General features: G+C 29.4%; 1 protein-coding gene across 7 annotated transcripts in view; it reads left to right on the top strand.

Annotated features, from left to right (window-relative positions):
* Scalloped (TEA domain transcription factor 1 homolog scalloped) overlaps window positions 1–17299 on the top strand; it is a 111552-nt gene that overhangs the window by 25716 nt on the left and 68537 nt on the right. The window contains exon 1 of one of the 7 annotated variants that reach the window (XM_074250783.1): window positions 2860–2956. The exons of the other annotated variants lie outside the window; for them this stretch is intronic. The gene's annotated coding sequence lies outside the window, so the exon portion shown is untranslated. Of the gene's footprint in view, window positions 1–2859; window positions 2957–17299 lie in introns of those variants that run through there. 7 annotated transcript variants of the gene reach the window in all.

Below are 17299 nucleotides of genomic sequence, written 5' to 3'. Positions count from 1 at the left end.
CCTCAATTAGTTCCATAAAAAGTTTTGGTATACATTTGACTCGAGCGTAGCGGATGAACGTCCTTAAGATGGTATTGCTTATTTAGGTGCCACGACTAAATAACCGCGGACAAAATAACCGAATGACATTATAACCATGGAACAAAATAACCAAATAATAAAATAACTGAACTATAAAAAAAAGGGCACATCTAAAATAACAAGCTTCGTTTAAGGTTTCATGCGTCTTGATCCCCGGACAAAAAATTCTCAAAGTAAATATTTCCAGACAAAATATCCCTGAAATAAATATCCCCAGACAAAATATCTTAAATAATTAAATTATGCAATGAAACATTTCGAAATAATAATTAACAACGAATTACGGTTCCATGATAATTGATCCCTGGACAAAAAAATATCCCCGACAATTGATATCAAACAGACAGAATTTGTTAATAAAACCATATTGTAATCGCATTGTGCCCTTTTAGCATGGTTTTTGTGTGTGTTTATTCGACATTAGACCAACACAAACGCGTATAATCGTGTTGCGCTCTTTTATTATGATTTTTGTATGTATTTATTCGATATTATTAATCTTAAAAAGATTAATGTTTATATATTTAAATATTCTATCGTAGTGATATTAAGCCTCAGGGATATTTGTTTTTGGGATATTTTGTCGGAGGATCAAAACGCCTGATACCTATTTTGGTCCGCGGTTATTTTGTTTAAGATTTTTTTGTTATAGTGCCGCAGATTTATATTACTGTCTATAATGCTTTCGATCGATACAATCAAATTCATCATCCAGAAACACCTCTCAATCCGTGACTATCCACTTTTATAATTTAGATGAAAAATATAAAAAATATATCATGTAAGCAAACTATTCGTAACGTGATTGGTCAAATATATCAAAGCATAAAAATATATGCAAACCCTAAATTCATGCGCGCGCAAATTTGAATTCTAGTAAAATTTAAACGATACTATGATAAGAGTAGATGATTTCAAGAAAAAGCCATATTGAATAGAAATTTTGACTCACTTTTATTGAAAAATTAAGTGAAAAACTTGAATTATTTTCTCTTTATAAATATAAAACAATTAATAATATTTACTCTTAGAACTAGTTAATAACTACCGTTTTTCCCTAGTTGAATAATAATTCGCAAATTAAAATACATATCTCAAAACATACGATAAGACTGTTCACAAAGTAATGTATCACTAAATAAAGGTTAAACATTATTTGTATTCATCCAAGTAGTTGTGTACTTATGCCATTCAAATAAAGTTTTGTATGCCTCTTTAATATTTTTAAACATTACGTATTCCTCCAATGTAGATAAATTTTAATAGCCAAGTATAGCGTACACGTGTATTGGAAATTTTTGCTCATCAGATTATAAGAACTGAAATGATATTTTATATCTATAACAATTTATATAATAAAATATATTTAAATATTTAAATAATTATTTTATAAATTTCATGAATGAATTTATAAAGTGGTAAATTTGGCAACCATTTTCTCTTCCTGTTGGGTTTTAATCAACTCGATTTTATGAATCGCTTCTATTAAGCTTGGCTAACGTACTAATTTAATTATCTCGTATTTTCTATCGTAAATCCATTGCCAAATAACTAACGAATTTCATTTAAGTAAAGAAAAAATAAAAATAATTTTGTTAAATTTAACATATTCTGTTTCTTTTCATTTGAATTGTTTAAATATTTAAATAATATATTTAGTCAGTTTACTGTGAAATGTTTACTCAGTAAGTGTGATTCTAAAAATATATTAAAGACAAATAAGTCGAGTTATTACGTTAGAAGAAAGATAATCACTATGATTCATATATAATAAGTTTAGTTTGTTAATTCTACCGAGACTTATAGTTAAATAGAAAGGATTATAGAACGTTATAATATACCTATATGTATAGATAAAGATATACATATATAAAAGTAAAGTAGTAGAGTGAATATGATGGTAAATGTTTGGATAACTGTACAAGTCACCCACGCGCGAGATTGCCCACGCGCATTCAAATCATACATGGAATTGCAAGTACCCAAACGTAATTTGCGATAATCACGTTCCAACCAATCCGTGTTTTGTCTATAAATGCTATACGATGCATAAATGTATCCATACAATATATCCGGTGTAGCCAATTACTATAGTCATGACGTCACTCGAGATCATTGCGCGATTTTATTGTGGATTTACAAAAGAGCATTAATTATTATCTATATACATATAAATAATTAATTGCCTGCTTATTATTATTATTATTATTATTATTTTTTTTTTTTTTGTTATAACTCGGCTAAAAAAATCTTTCAAATAAAAATTTTTTAATATGCTTCAGTACACTGAAAAAAAAAATTAACTTGAATCAAGACGAAAAATTCTTGAATTAAGTAAAATTTACTTAAACCAACAAAAATTTCTTAGTTTAAGAATTTTTCTACTCAAATAAAATTCGTTCACAATACATGCGCAGTACCTTTCTTTTCTGGGTGGAAAATGGCGCGAAAAATTTAAAAGTATTTATATTTTATTTTAATCAATTTCATTATAAAAAACTAGAAATTTGAATAGCGCGCGCTTAAATTTTAACCAATTATAAATCGTGGCCCGTTTTTTGCGAGTTTCGACCTTTGACTAACTTCAAGATTATCATCATGTATTTTAAATTAGAGGATAAGATTATGAGACGTGCACTTTTGAATTTTTCAAACTTTCTATAAATACTTTGAAAATTTATCATCATAAATTAAATTTACTTGAAAAATTTCTAATAACAAGACTGATAATAATGATTATTCCTATTATTAAAATTATTTTTTATTTGATTGTTTCAGGTAAGTTCCAATGCTGTCCTGACTTCTAATTGATCATTCATCTAAATTTTTAAGAAGCTTTACTTCCATGCTATGCATTCCATGATAATTACACCAGGTTAGATATACACATGAAAGTAATTAGTGATCACTCTCTTTACTTTACATGGCCGCGTTTGCTATGTCTACTAGTCACTGTGCCGGTTAGTTGTCGGACTATTTTCTTCGATCAATCGGACAAAAAAGTTGAAATAATAATAATTAAACATAATACAGCTTACTACGTATGAGTTGAATTAATCCGGGGTATTTATACCGTGTCTTGTCGATTTTACTTGCATCCATTTAACACATACCTGCATAACAATTATATTAAAGGAATATATCCTTGATTATTATGAGTTTTGTTTCATTTGCAGAGAATGAGTTCACAAACAATTTATTGCAATTATCATAAATATAATTATCCTTGTTATATCAGCGCGACTATCGAGGTTCAGAAACATTAGCCATTGCTTCCGCTTTCAGACAAGATAAACCAGTAAACTCCAGTTGATATATTTCAATGCATTAAATTACTTACAAATATGTTTATGATACAAACGCAAAAATCGTCGGGAATTTTTTTTTTTCTTTCTAAATCGTTTATTATACTCGGCAACTAGACAACTATATATTTAATTTGTATAATGAAGGATCTCTTGTTCTATAGCTTGTTGAATCGAGTTAAGTAGCCGATTGGTACATTCGATCACGTCATCTCTTGATGCTTACACATCCCACTGTCCTAGACCTGTCTCAATATCATAACTTCAAGTTCAATTGAATCAGAAATAAAATAACGAGAGAAAAATGTGAATAAGTTTTTCAGAGTCTTTTTTTAAACATATATTTTAAGATAATTTTAATATGTCTAAAAACTATTAAAAAATAAACTTTTATCTTTACTTTTGGCTACACGGAAAGAACAAGATTACACTGGATAACATTCCAGATTGTACTCTTGAGTGACATCTGTAGTGAAAATAAATTTCAGATAGTGGCTAGTATAATTCAGATTATACTGAGTGATATCTTGATTATACTCATTATAATCTGGATTATACTGGGTGATATCTAGATTATAATAATTATCATCTGGATTTTACTGGGTGATATCTGGATTATACTCAGTATAATCTTGGATTATACCCAGTGATATCTCCGCAATGTTTTTTTTCTAGCGCCTGCGCACTTAGCATTATCATATACGTATGAACAGATTCGATCTTGTTGTCAAATAATTGTCTATAATTGATAAATTGTAAACAGCACTTCAGGCACAAGTGCTAGAAAGAAAATAGCTTAGATATCACTGGGTATAATCCAAGATATCACTGGGTATAATCCAAGATTCTACTGAGTATAATCTGAAATTTTATCCCGTATAATCTTGTTTTTTCCGTGTAGTTAGTCACGGACTGAGGTAGAAAATTAGTTAAAATTGTGTCACGTTTTGATGTAGTAAGTCTCGAAAATTTTATTTCAATACGGGTAAACAATTTAAAATTAATAATTGTACTGATTAATATGAATTTTTTGTATTATAAAATTCATAACTGAACTTACTTTATTCTCGAATCAACTAAAAAAACTCAGCTCCAGATTTCTAGATAGTTACAGTTGGAGCGTACATTTAATTATACTAATTGAAATTTGACATTGATCAAAAAATATTATCTCATATTTTGATTTATTATAAAAAATCAACTTTTTTTTTTTCTTTTGACTACGGGTGTTAATAATTTGATCCCCTTTTTCCGTGCACCCTACTTGATTAGACCCTCGTTTCTATTTATTCAAAGATCTGAAATCAAATCCCAGGTACGTACTTTGTAAAACCAAATCCTCAGCAAACTATACTCTTCCTTTCCTGTAGTATAAATTTTTAATGGTTGTCGATTCTCTTCGGTTCCTCTTGTATTGCCTAACGCCTTAACCACTTGACTACCACTGTAATAAATCTTACTAAGAAGTTTTTCAGGTAGATTTTACCGTAAGATACACTAAATATTTTTTTATAGTTCCATTTAATTTCTATTAGAAGGAAAAAAATTCAATAGAAATTTTTTTTTAACTTTTTTATAACGCGTAATTTTTTAAGGAAATAGACAAAAAAAGTAGTGCATCAGATTTTTAAACGGGAAGTCCTGAGTGTAAGTCTCTCTTCAGGTAAATTTTTTTATTTGTTCGAACAAAATTTATGAATTTATTATTTTTTTGGAAACGATTTTACTAATTTCTTGAGAGCCTTCAGAAAAATGACCTGACTCATACGTAATTGATGGTCTTAGTTCGGTTATGGTGATAGTAGCTGTGGGTTGTACAAGTAATATAATATAACCAGGAGTAGTTTGGTCTCCAGGAAAAACCACGTATATTGTATACAGTTGTCCCAAGAATAGTTGGTTGTTTTATTTCTTAAACCTCAGAAGAGTAGGAAGCGCCACTTTGGCTGACCACAAAAGTATTGCGCTATAAAATAAAAAACATCATAGAGAGTACTTTTGTTTCTTTTTTCTCTGTTTCTATAGCATGCTTCTTCAATATTTTCAACTTCTCGATCTAAAAATTATAAATTTTAAAAGTTATTGATTTTGGTTCAATTTTCAAAAGTTGAGTTTTCATAAAATTTCGTTTAAGTTCTTGGGAACCATTCTGTCTCTTTATAACTAAATTCCAGTCGTGTCTGTCAGTGTAAAAAAATTTTTCATCCGATATCTCAAAAATATATATCAACTGATTCGAAATCTTAAGCGTGGCGCTTAAAAAAGTCTGTTGAGGCTGACATTTGATTATTAAATCTTAAAATCAATCGAGAGCAGAATTTAGACACTGTTCAAAGCATAAACAATTTAAAGAAGATGTTTTGATAGTTAATTAAAAGAGTACCTTAAAAAAGCTGTAAAAAAAGACGGTGCTCAAAATTTGGCGCCCAAAAGTTGAACGTTCTCAAAAATTACAAGTAAAACTGTAATTTTTCCATTTTTTTTTAATGAAGCGCTACATTACGTTAAATAATGTAATTTTTTTCTAGGAAGTTAATAATCCATTCTTATAATTTAGATGAAAAATATGAAAATATATCATGTAAGCAAACTATTCGTAACATGATTGGTCAAGTATATCATAAGCATGAAAATATATGCACTCTATAGTCAAGGTGCGCGCTTGCGCGCGCAAATTTCAATTGTAGTTGTTTTCTTATTAAGAATTTAGAAATACTACATTGATAGAAAATTTATGTTGACTCAAGAGATATTTTCTTGATCCAAGAATTTATTTTGGAAGACAAATGATTATTTTACTTTAAGAATTTCTTGTCTTGATTTAGATTTTCTTGGCTTAAGAGCTATATTATCTTCAATCGATACATTTAGTTTTTCAACCAAAATAACATTATCGTTTAAAAAACTTAAAATAATTCAAAGTATATTTCAAAAATTAAATAGTCTTTAATTGTTTTACCGAAAAAAAATTATTTCTTGGAAATAAGTAAATTAATGACTCAAAAAAAAAGCCATTCTTAACACAAGTTGGTAACATCTTGAATCAATGATATCGCCTATCTTGTACCAAGAGACAAAAATTTTTGAAAGAAATGTATCTATAACTAGTTTCAAGAGTTCAAATTTTGAAGAAAAAATAATAGTTTAAAAAAACTAAAAAACACGCTTTTTATAGAAAATTAAACTAAAAAAATAGAAAATAAGTTTTAATAAATTTAAATTAAAAATTTCAATTAATGTAATCAATAATGGTGTAAATAAAAAAAAATGTATTTTATTTTAAAAAAAGCGTGGGGTGCATGGGTCAATAGATATAAATATTCTATCGACAGATATAATTTGATTGATTATCATTTTTAGAATATCTTAAAAAGCACCCCACGCTTTTTTTAAAAATAAAATACATTTTTTTTTATTTACACTATTATTAATTACATTTATTGAAATTTTTAACACTATTCTTAATTTAAATTTATTAAAACTTATTTTCTATCTTTTTAGTTCGGTTTTCTATAAAAAGCGTGTTTTTTAGTGTTTTTAAACTATTATTTATTTTCTACTTTTTAGTTTGGTTTATTTATAATAGCTTGTTTTTTTAATTTTAAACTATTATTTGGCAACTAACTTACCAGCATGCACTTTGTTAATATTAGATAAATCGTCTAAAGATAATGGCTGGAAATTTTAAATTCTGCCTTATCGACTATAGATAAAAATTATATAAATTAACAAAAATCTTATTATGCAAATTGAAAAATGGAATAATTTTATCAAATTAGTGTATTGTCATCGGTCCTCGATAAATCTACAAATTTTGAACGAAATCCGGCCGTTTATAGTGCGTCAAAATCGCGCCCAAAGAAGTCGGTTACAAACATACAAACATACAAGTGAAGCTAATAAAAAGTGTGTAAAAAAGTTTCTTGAATCAAGATTGTTATTCTATTGGCGCAGAAATGTAAATAGCGCGCTACGCGCGCTATTTAAATTTTTACCACAACGGTATCATTCAGAGACATTATATCCTTGAAGCACGTGACAATAATTATTAATTGAAGATGTAGATCTTGCAACCTAAAATAATGACAAAATTTTTTTGAAGCCTTAAAACCGGTTTATTATTTTGGATCAAGATTTCTTCTGAGTCCAGATAGTTTTCCGATTAGTGTAAGAATAAAATAATAGCCAATTGTTTAATATACTTTAATGACATTCTATTGTTTTTAATAAATTCAAAGGGAATGTAGTTAAAGTATAATATAATAATAAAATCCGTAAGATAAGATTTACATGGGATGGGATTAAATTGATGATTACATCACAAGCAAGCTAACAAGTTGACTAAAGACAAGCCACATCGACCTTTCTCAGTCTTAATCAAATGTCACTGTCTAAATGATTTATAATTTTCTTCTATTTAACATCTTATAGATCTAACTTTATCTCTCCCAAGATGTACATCTTGACTTTTCAACTTGTTTTACTCACCATTGCCAGCCTCTGACACAGGTTAGATTTTTTAAAAATTAAATTGACAAGAGCTGAGGGGTAAACTAAATAAAATACAATAAGCTACTAATCCTGGCGATTGCTTGAAACATTGTTTCTTTGTTCTACGAGTGTGAGAAACCACGATGTCATTTTCTTCTCCCTTTATTACCTTTCTGTCGGTAGCATCCCTGGAATTTTTCTCCAACAGAGATACTTTTTTTCGTTCACTAACTGACGAAAAGAGCAACCAGCAACCTGGCCCTTTGCTTAACTCATTCCCAGCCGTTTAATTATCTCATTGCAAGATTGACTAAGATTTGTGCTTTGAAAACACTTTTACAATCTAAAACAATCAATTTTTATACATTTAACAGAACAATTACATTAATTATTATGCAGTTTTAATTTTTTTTCACTGTCCTTGATTATTGTGCCGGATCTGGAGTAAATATATTCTGCAAAATTGTAGACTTTGCGTATTTAAAGTAAAGCGTGTCTTGAGCAGTGCGTGAAACAATGCGACACAAATGGATGGCGCCATACCGACGCGACCGTTCTCTAGTTCTTTCTTTCCCTTTCACTCACCACTTCTTACTTCCCTTTCGTTCATTTTATCACACCAACACCATGTTCTATCCCTTCATCTAATCTGTATTTTATAAATAAAATTATCCAAGGAGAGCTGTTTTTAGTTCAATACAAGAAAATCATGTGCATTTTATACGGAAAAAAATGAATAAAATTTACAAAAAAAAAAAAAAAAAAAAAAAAAAAAATTGGTAATTTTTACAAATAACATTTTATAAAAACTAGAAATTTTTTTTTTTAAATTTACAAATAAATTCTGTAAAATCTACAATATTATTTTTAATTTCTCGCTAAGAAAATTGAAAATTTTCAAAAATTGGGAAGTTATTGTTTTCCAAAAATTGAGTTTTTATCAGAAACTCTTATAACCTATCAACGGCTTGGCCGATTTGATCGCGGTTGGTGTCATTTGAAAGGGCTTGACCAAACTTAGATTTTGAATACAATTTGGACCGATTCCGTCCGGTAGATTTTGAAGAATCTTAAAAAAACTACGAAAAAAAATTTTTTCAAATGAAATTTTTTTTGAATAACTTTTAAACGGCTTGATCGATCAATTCAAAAAACTAATCAGCTCTTAACATCGAAAAACCACGTCGATCGCCACAAAGCCGGTCAAAATCGGTTGATTCGTTCGTGAGTTATCGTTGACGAAAGAAATCGAATAAAAGCATTTTTTTTCAAATTACACCGAAACTTCCGGTCTTATCAATTTGTAGTTAAAAATGTATCGTAGAATTTGAAAAAATTGCGTCGAATACCGCCAACCGCATGGAAATCGGTTCATTCATTCAAAAGTTATTGCGGTTTGAAAATTCAAAAAATAGTGTTTTATTAAACTTCTATCAGACTTTTGAGCTCGGAGAGCTCAAAACTACATCAAAATTATATTTATTGAGCTCGAAGAGCTCAAAAACATAACAAGCGCAATTTTATGCGCTTAATTACGAAAGTAACGGGAAGTTGCAGGGATTACCTTCAGTGTCAACCGTTTTCTTAATTTTTTTTACATGCATCTTAGTAATACTAACTCGAGTAGCGCTTTTCAATTTATTACGATAAGTTTTTCAGTAATAATTACAGAAAAATATATGTTATAACAAAAGACTCAATATGTTAAATTTTGACATTTAGAATCACAGAACTTAAATCACATAAAAGTAAAATTTTGAGTACGAAAAATTTTAAAAGCCTATCTGTAAATTTACAAAGTAGTTTTTTCCATCGATATGGTTCGTCGATAATTTTTATTAGTAATTTAATTCGTCGAATCTTTGAGTATCAAAGTTCTTCAGTAAGCAAAATAACGCGAAAAGTAAAGTTAAACACCCGGTATAAAAGCGGTAGGAATCGGATCTACAACAAAGTGACAATCTTGCGGTGCCGCCTTTAAAGTCTCATCTGTGATTCGATGCTCGTGATGACGAGGGTCTTGGTATCGAGGGAATGGAACGGATAGGAACAAGACAAGGTACCAAAGATGTTGTATAAAAAGATAGAGACAGAACGGTCTTTCGTGTTACGACAAACCGGTTTTCCGTATCTCGGAAGATGACTCATCCTCGCGACGTAGCGTATTGTGAGCGTCAAGTGCATTTCCTGGCATCCTCTCTACTTTTATGTGCTGTCTTTTTTGTGGATCTTTGTACTATTGCTTCGTTATTACAATGTTGATCATTTATATTTCAAGTTAAAAATTAATGATATTAATCGTATGTATACGAAAAGAAATTCGTATCTCTAAAGAATTCGTAGAATTCAAGATTCTACACAGTGACCCCATACGTAGTATATATTATAGTAAGGTTGAAGATGTTCAGTGTAGGTTTAATGATACACACACTCAACAAATGTATATTAGAATCTTACTTCAACTCTTGTATTGCCGTTATTTCCATTATCCTAGATAGAAGGTTAAAATTTGATCTTACATGATCTTTTTCAACCTCGGATAACTCAGAAAGCGTGTTTAGTCGAATGAAAATTATTATTTTCATTAAAAACAGGTTCAAATTCATCAAACAATGATGCCAAATCATAATTTTTTGGATAATTCTTGAGAAATCTAAATCCTAAAAATCCAGATTCGAAGATTCTGAAAACGCTTTTAAAGTGTCGTAAAAACATGTAGGACAGATGAATATTTAAATTTTGAAAAAGATACTAGGACGCTTTTAGGCCAAGTATTTATTGAATAAAGTTATGAAACTTGGCAGAAGTACGTAAATAATAGTCTTTCGTAAATAGATTCTTTTATTTTTAAATTTAATCATTGAAAAAAAATAACAGAATGGTAAAAAATAGGTAATTTTCTTATAAATAGTAAAACTGCCTTGTCTCAAGACCCATCACATATTCAAGTAAATAAACTTTACAATAAAGAAATTACGAATAATCGTACAACCAATATAATAATCTTTGAGATTGATTCAATTTTTTGGTTATTCTTTATTTTAGTTTAGATTACTTATAAGACAGAATTGTTAAAATGCAGCTAGGTTAGAGAAGAAAACTAATTATCAACAAAAAAATTTCATTATACACTATGCACTTTCATGTAGGCCGAAAGAGAGTGCCAAAAGTAAATTATCTAGTTTAATTTTTTTCAGCAGTGTTTAGAGTATTTACAGTCAGTTTGATAACCTCCTTCAGTGCATTTTACACATATTTCAAATAAACAAACCGATATATTAAATTGGCATTTATTTTCACTGGTCCAAACTGAATTACCGACATCAGACTGAACTACATGTCCTTAAGTTCAAAATTTATTTGAGAAACAAAATCAGTTTAATATCTTTCAAAAAATGTCAACTACGAATTATCCGTCAGCATCATCAGTGACATATAATTGCAGCCTTTTCTCACATGCATATATATCTTGAAGCTATCATTTTCTTCCCGATTCTCTAGTCCACGTTTGAATCTATCCATTACGTGCAACAATCCTAATTTGTCATCAAAACGCAGCATTGATATTTTTGAAAGATTTCAGACAAATTCGACTGTTTCTCAAACAAATTTTGAACCTTAGATACTTAAAAAGTGTCTATGTATTAGAAAGTGAATCCTCAAGTTTTAGTTTACGTAAGAACGATCTAGGTTTGATTTTCCATCACTTTTTTGACGGATTAGGATACTCTCATTAGAATTTCCTCATATTTCAATTTTTTCTCGCTTAGTTAATCCGATTATTACTTTATAGCACAGAATTACAACAACAGAACTATGCATTATGTATCAGTGTAGTCTAGATTTTATATCGACTGATGCCATATATTGAGCTCAGTGGTATAGAAAAAGCCTTATGTTACAGAACACGTATCAAATATAGAAGATACATTTTTTTTTAGTCCATCAATTTATATAAACTATAACAAAGCTCTTCACGATATTCGAATGAATTCATTCAGATTTTACTATAATTTATAAAACTCGTAAAATATAGTTATAGTTAAAAGCGGTTGATTACAATAAACATGCAGAAAAAAAAATTAACTTGAATTAAGATAATAATTTTGAACAAGTTCATCGTTTTGATTTTAGTAGAAAAATTCTTAAACTGAGAAATTTTACCTGATTCAATAATTTTTTATCTCTATTTGATTAATGATTTAAATTATGATTGTGTGTATGTATGTGAGTTTTTTAAGAAAATTGAAAATATTATGACAATTGAGATCAATAAAAATAGAGCCAATTTCCATTTTAGAGCTTATGATAAACAATAGATTTGCTATTGGTTGATTAAAGAGGGAATTGAAGGATCGTGATCAGAACACTCGCTTTATGGATTGTGTTACACTTACTCGTGTAGTTGTTGGTTACTTGCCTATCATTCGTTCTGACATATACCAAACTGGTGCTTTAGTGTATGCGACATGAACCTTAAGCTCTTGTTGCGACAACACGATCGTTCAATTATTTACCTCTGAGCCCACGTGTCGCATCACGACTATTAACCATTTACACTGAGAGAAAATTGTTTTTTCCCAAATTAAATGTATGTATTTTTGAAAAATGCGATGCAATGAATGGATATAAAATATTTAAGGATAATTAAAGGTCAATTTTTCCGATAATTTGGGGTTGAAAAATTTTTGGTAAATATTTCAAAGTGCACGGAAAAATCAAGATGACACTGGATATAATCCAGATTATAATGAGTATGATTCAGATTATAATGAATATAATTCAGATTACAATGAGTATAATCTAAATTACAATGAGTATAATCTAGATTATAATGAGTATAATCCAGTTATCACCCAGTATAATCTGGATTATACTAGCTACTATCTGAAATTTTTTTCACTACAGATATCACTGAGTATAATCTGGGATGATATCCAGTGTCATCTTGTTCTTTCTGTGTAACATCGATCAAAATTAAAATAAATTTCTCTTTTGCAAATAAAATTTAAGGAAGTTGATCTAATGAATAGACTTTATAAATCTAGTAGACCAAAATTTATTTATTAAATTGCAAGATTCTCAACTGAAGTATATTTCCCTTGACTATTAAATCAGACTAATGTGCAAACATATAAACATTTGAGGATAAAAATAAATAAATAAATGAGTGAAAACGTGGAAGGATGAACGAGACGAAATAAATACATGTCCACATCACACACATACACACAAATTTATTTATTTATTTAGTAGTAAAAGAAGTAGAGGAAATTTAAAAAAAAGAGCAAAAAGAGCGGAGTAGTATCGAGGGTCTCGGGTGAGTGTAAAATGGTGAGTGTAGGTGAGGCAGAGAGAGAAGAGTACTCCTGGCAGTTTGATTTATGGTAGACGTACCGAGTTATCGTTTCGCCAATAGTGTAAGTCAAATAGAAGAGTGGATAGTATAGGAAAAGAAGTTCAGGCAGAAGGTAAAAGGTAGATGGTAGATGGTAGATGGAAGTAGAGGTAAAAGGCAAGCGGAAGACGTGGGCAGAAAAAGGAAAGACAAGTCTTTCGAGGCGTCAGTTGCGAATCGATAAATGGAATCGCTTCGTACTTCCGGCTGCACACCTATCGCTACTCTTTTATCTTCTTCGTCTTTCTTTGTGATTGAGTGTTACTTTCTTTACCTTTTTTAACCATTATTATTATTTTCTTTTCATTTATTTCCCAATTCCTGATATTGTGTCTGACTACCAGCATTTGATTTACTCTAATGGAATTACCATTAATTCAAGCACATTTTTTATTCCAGTTTTGTTACTTAAATGTCGCTATATAATTATTTTATTTATGTTATTTAGAAACGTGTGTCGATATGATATGACGTGCAAAATAACTCTGCAATGTCAATATATCAAAAGACTTACAGAAACATTTTAATCATTTTTTATTTTTTAGTATTCATAAAAATGTTTATTGTAAGCGACAATGACGCACATTCAATTTATAAACTCGTACATTTATCTGAATATGAACTTTGTGTAGTAGCTGTTACAGTAGGAGATAATTTATGGTAAATAAAAAAAAGTTATGAGCTGATAAGTGATTAATTTTTTTTATTCCATAATTTTCAATGATTTTTTTTACTTAGCGCAAATCTTTTTTTTACTGACGAGGGCGCTTTTGCACGATCGGGACTCGAGATTGCTTCGTAAATTCTTTTAATACCCACTCGGCCTGTTAAAGTGCTGCTCCAATGAGGCGACTTCCTAGTAGTGTAGGAAGGATCGAGGGTGCTGCAGCAACAAGTGTGATTTTCAAGAGCTTGTTCTTAATACTTTTTCGCTCACTTTCTTTCACAATAATATTTGTGCATTACGATTTTCTTTTTTTAAACAATGATTAATTGATACTTGAGTATTTTTGCAGACATTTTTTGATATTTTTTGAAGCATCTCCTGAAAACTTGTGAATTATTTATAAAAATCTTTTCCGAGCTTTTAAATGCTCGATAAATACTCAAGTATTTCCAATAGCCTTGACGTTAGCACCTGCTAGTATTCGTGGGTCATAAAATATAATAAAATCTTAAAATTAAACGTTAAAAATATACTAGCATAGATAAAACTTTCTTTATGTGAGTAAAGAAATAAAAAATTTCATTGTTTACCAAAGTTTTGTGGTTGTATAGAGTTCGAGGTTAGTTTTTATGCTGAATTGATTTGATAATCTGAAAAAACAATAATACGGAAATGAGTGGAAAGTAAATAAAATCATAAATGGAAAATATCGAGTTGATTTGGTGAAAATTTTTTTATACCAAGCTGTTTCAAAGATTATTTTTTGTTTTTCGTGGAAAAGTATTTAAATTTCCAAAAAAAGGGTTCAAATTTGTTACTCGGGTAAAAGTTTCGATTAAATTGACGATCAAGTATGTTCTAATGAAACAATGCAACAAAATGTCATTAAGCTATGGAAAAATGAAATTATATACTCTGAAGAGAAGTTTGTTTTAAAAAAAAATCTTATTTAATAAATGGGAAGTTATGAAGTCTATTATGAAAAGAGTAGTTTGCAAAAAACAAAAAATTTTGAAGAAAAAGGTCAAATCTTCAGTAGATATGCGGAAAACAGAAAATTACGTTAGAAATAGTAAAGTGTCGCTTCAAATTCAAAACTGAAAATACATATTCAACACTGAATATTATCCCAGATTATACTCAGTGATATATCTATAGTGAAAAAAATTTCAGATAGTAGTTAGTATAATCCAGATTATACTGGATGATATCTGGATTATACTCATTATAATTTAGATTATACTCATTGTAATTTAGATTATACTCATTATAATCTGGATTATACTGCATGATATCTGAAATTATACTCATTATAAGCTGGATTATACTCATTGTAATCTGGATTATACTAGCTACTATCTAAAACTTTTTTTCATTCAGCATAATCTGGGATAATATCCAGTGTTATCTTGTTTTATAAACAGCCAGATCGTTTTCAAAAGTAATTCTTTGAATTAAATTTTTTAATTTTGAGATTAATCACAATCCACGGCTGTCATCAATAAATTAATAACAGCTAGAATCATAATTTTTAAAACATGAAAAATTTAGTCAAAATTAACTTAGATGATACCGAATATACGGACGAAAGAATGTATTTTCATAGTATTGCTTCTAAATTGAATGTTATCGGTTATCAAAATAATATTTACTTCCTTTCGTGAAAAATTTGTAAAACTAATAAATGTAAAAATTTTTGGCACAGATTTTGTTGAGTTGTGTGTCTATTGGCAATGTTGGCTAGTATCCAAACACCTTAAGAGAAGAGTAAAGAAGCTAAGAAGCCAAGTTAAGAACTCGCTCTTGAATTTAACGTATTCTTGTGTATATTCATCTCTACTGATCTTTTTAACCGCCTTAATTATTCATTTCCCGTCTGTACATATTTTTTAACACTTTTGAACTAATGGAAGTCATATTTTAAAAAATATGTATTTATAATTCACAAAAATTTATCTTTGATACATCTCGACCTATAATTAAAAAAAAAAAAAAAAAAAATGAGAAATATTCATCGTAAATTTTTTATATATCTTTTGTTCAATGATATGACATCCCACGTGGTTAACCACTGGCAGACAAGTAGACGCGTGAGTAGGGGAGATTGAAAAGTAATCGCTTGAATATTTTCTTGTCCAATTTTCTAAATAACTTCGTCTAGTATTGAAAATAATAAAAGAGCGTAAAGGATTGCTTTGGATCACAAAAATTTTACTGGTGTAGATGGAAAATAGCTTTTGATTATGATTTCGTTTCAATCAATCTAAACTTTTGAAATCAAATAATTTCATCCAGAGAATCAAAATCCAAACGGCGATGGTCCAATTTGGGTGCAAGTTCTCTGATATTCATAAATTTTGGGAATAATATGAATCTTGATCGATTAATTGTCAATTGGCCACACCCAGGAGCTAACAGTGAGATCAAGTGAATAGCCAAATGAAGAGAGATGGGATCGCGAAAGAGAGAAAGACAATTACATATCATTATTCCACGTGGCTGGTCAAACCACAACCCTCGTATTACTCTGACTATATTATAGTTTTCTCAACAAGCTTGCTGCGCACTTCTCTTTGTCTACATGCCAGTATCACGATCTCACTCTCTCGATTTGCTACTGCAATGTCGACCTTTGTTCCAATTTATCGCCACTCATCCATACCATACCTATAATATATATATGCATTATGTATAGTTCTGATGAGGGAGTAGGAAAGAGAGAGTATTCATTGCCCACGTTATTCGTTGGTACACCGAATTCACTAATGAAATTACTCCCCAATACGTCTCTCCTCTGTAAACTGTCTTCTGTCTCGCTCATTCATATATTTTGTATTATATATACTTCGCGCAAGCTTTGTTTATACGGGTTCATTTGTGAAACCAATGAATTCTGATGCTGATTGTTCTGTAGAATATTTCTGATTTTTTATTGCTATTTTTGTGTACCCATCTACAGTTTATGTGTTTTGATTTTAGGTTAAATAAAAAAGTTTGGTAAATACAAATATCCATGCCCTGAGCAACCATGTTATCGATAGATTGTTCGAATTAAAAGTTCCGACCTACATTCACATTTTATTAAAAACCTTGATGTTATTTTCAATTCGCTAATAATTTTTTTTTTTTTGAAAATTCATGAATACAAATCGTTTAATGTGTACTATCTACAAATTGATTCAATTTTTAATTTCTTTTAAATTCTCTCTCGTATCGCCTCTTGATAGATGAATTAAAAAAAAAATTAGAAAAACGGTAGGAAGACTCTGAAAGCCATCCCTGCAACTTCCCGCTACTTTCGTAATTAAGCGCTCAAAATTGCGCTTATTACGTTTTTGAGCTCAAAGAGCTCAAAAA

Source organism: Cotesia typhae, unplaced genomic scaffold (genome assembly GCF_013202065.1).
Source record: "Cotesia typhae breed Kobodo isofemale line unplaced genomic scaffold, CoteBio_Ctyphae contig_59, whole genome shotgun sequence".
Taxonomy (NCBI): domain Eukaryota; kingdom Metazoa; phylum Arthropoda; class Insecta; order Hymenoptera; family Braconidae; genus Cotesia; species Cotesia typhae.
This window is presented reverse-complemented; position numbering and strand designations above follow the sequence as displayed.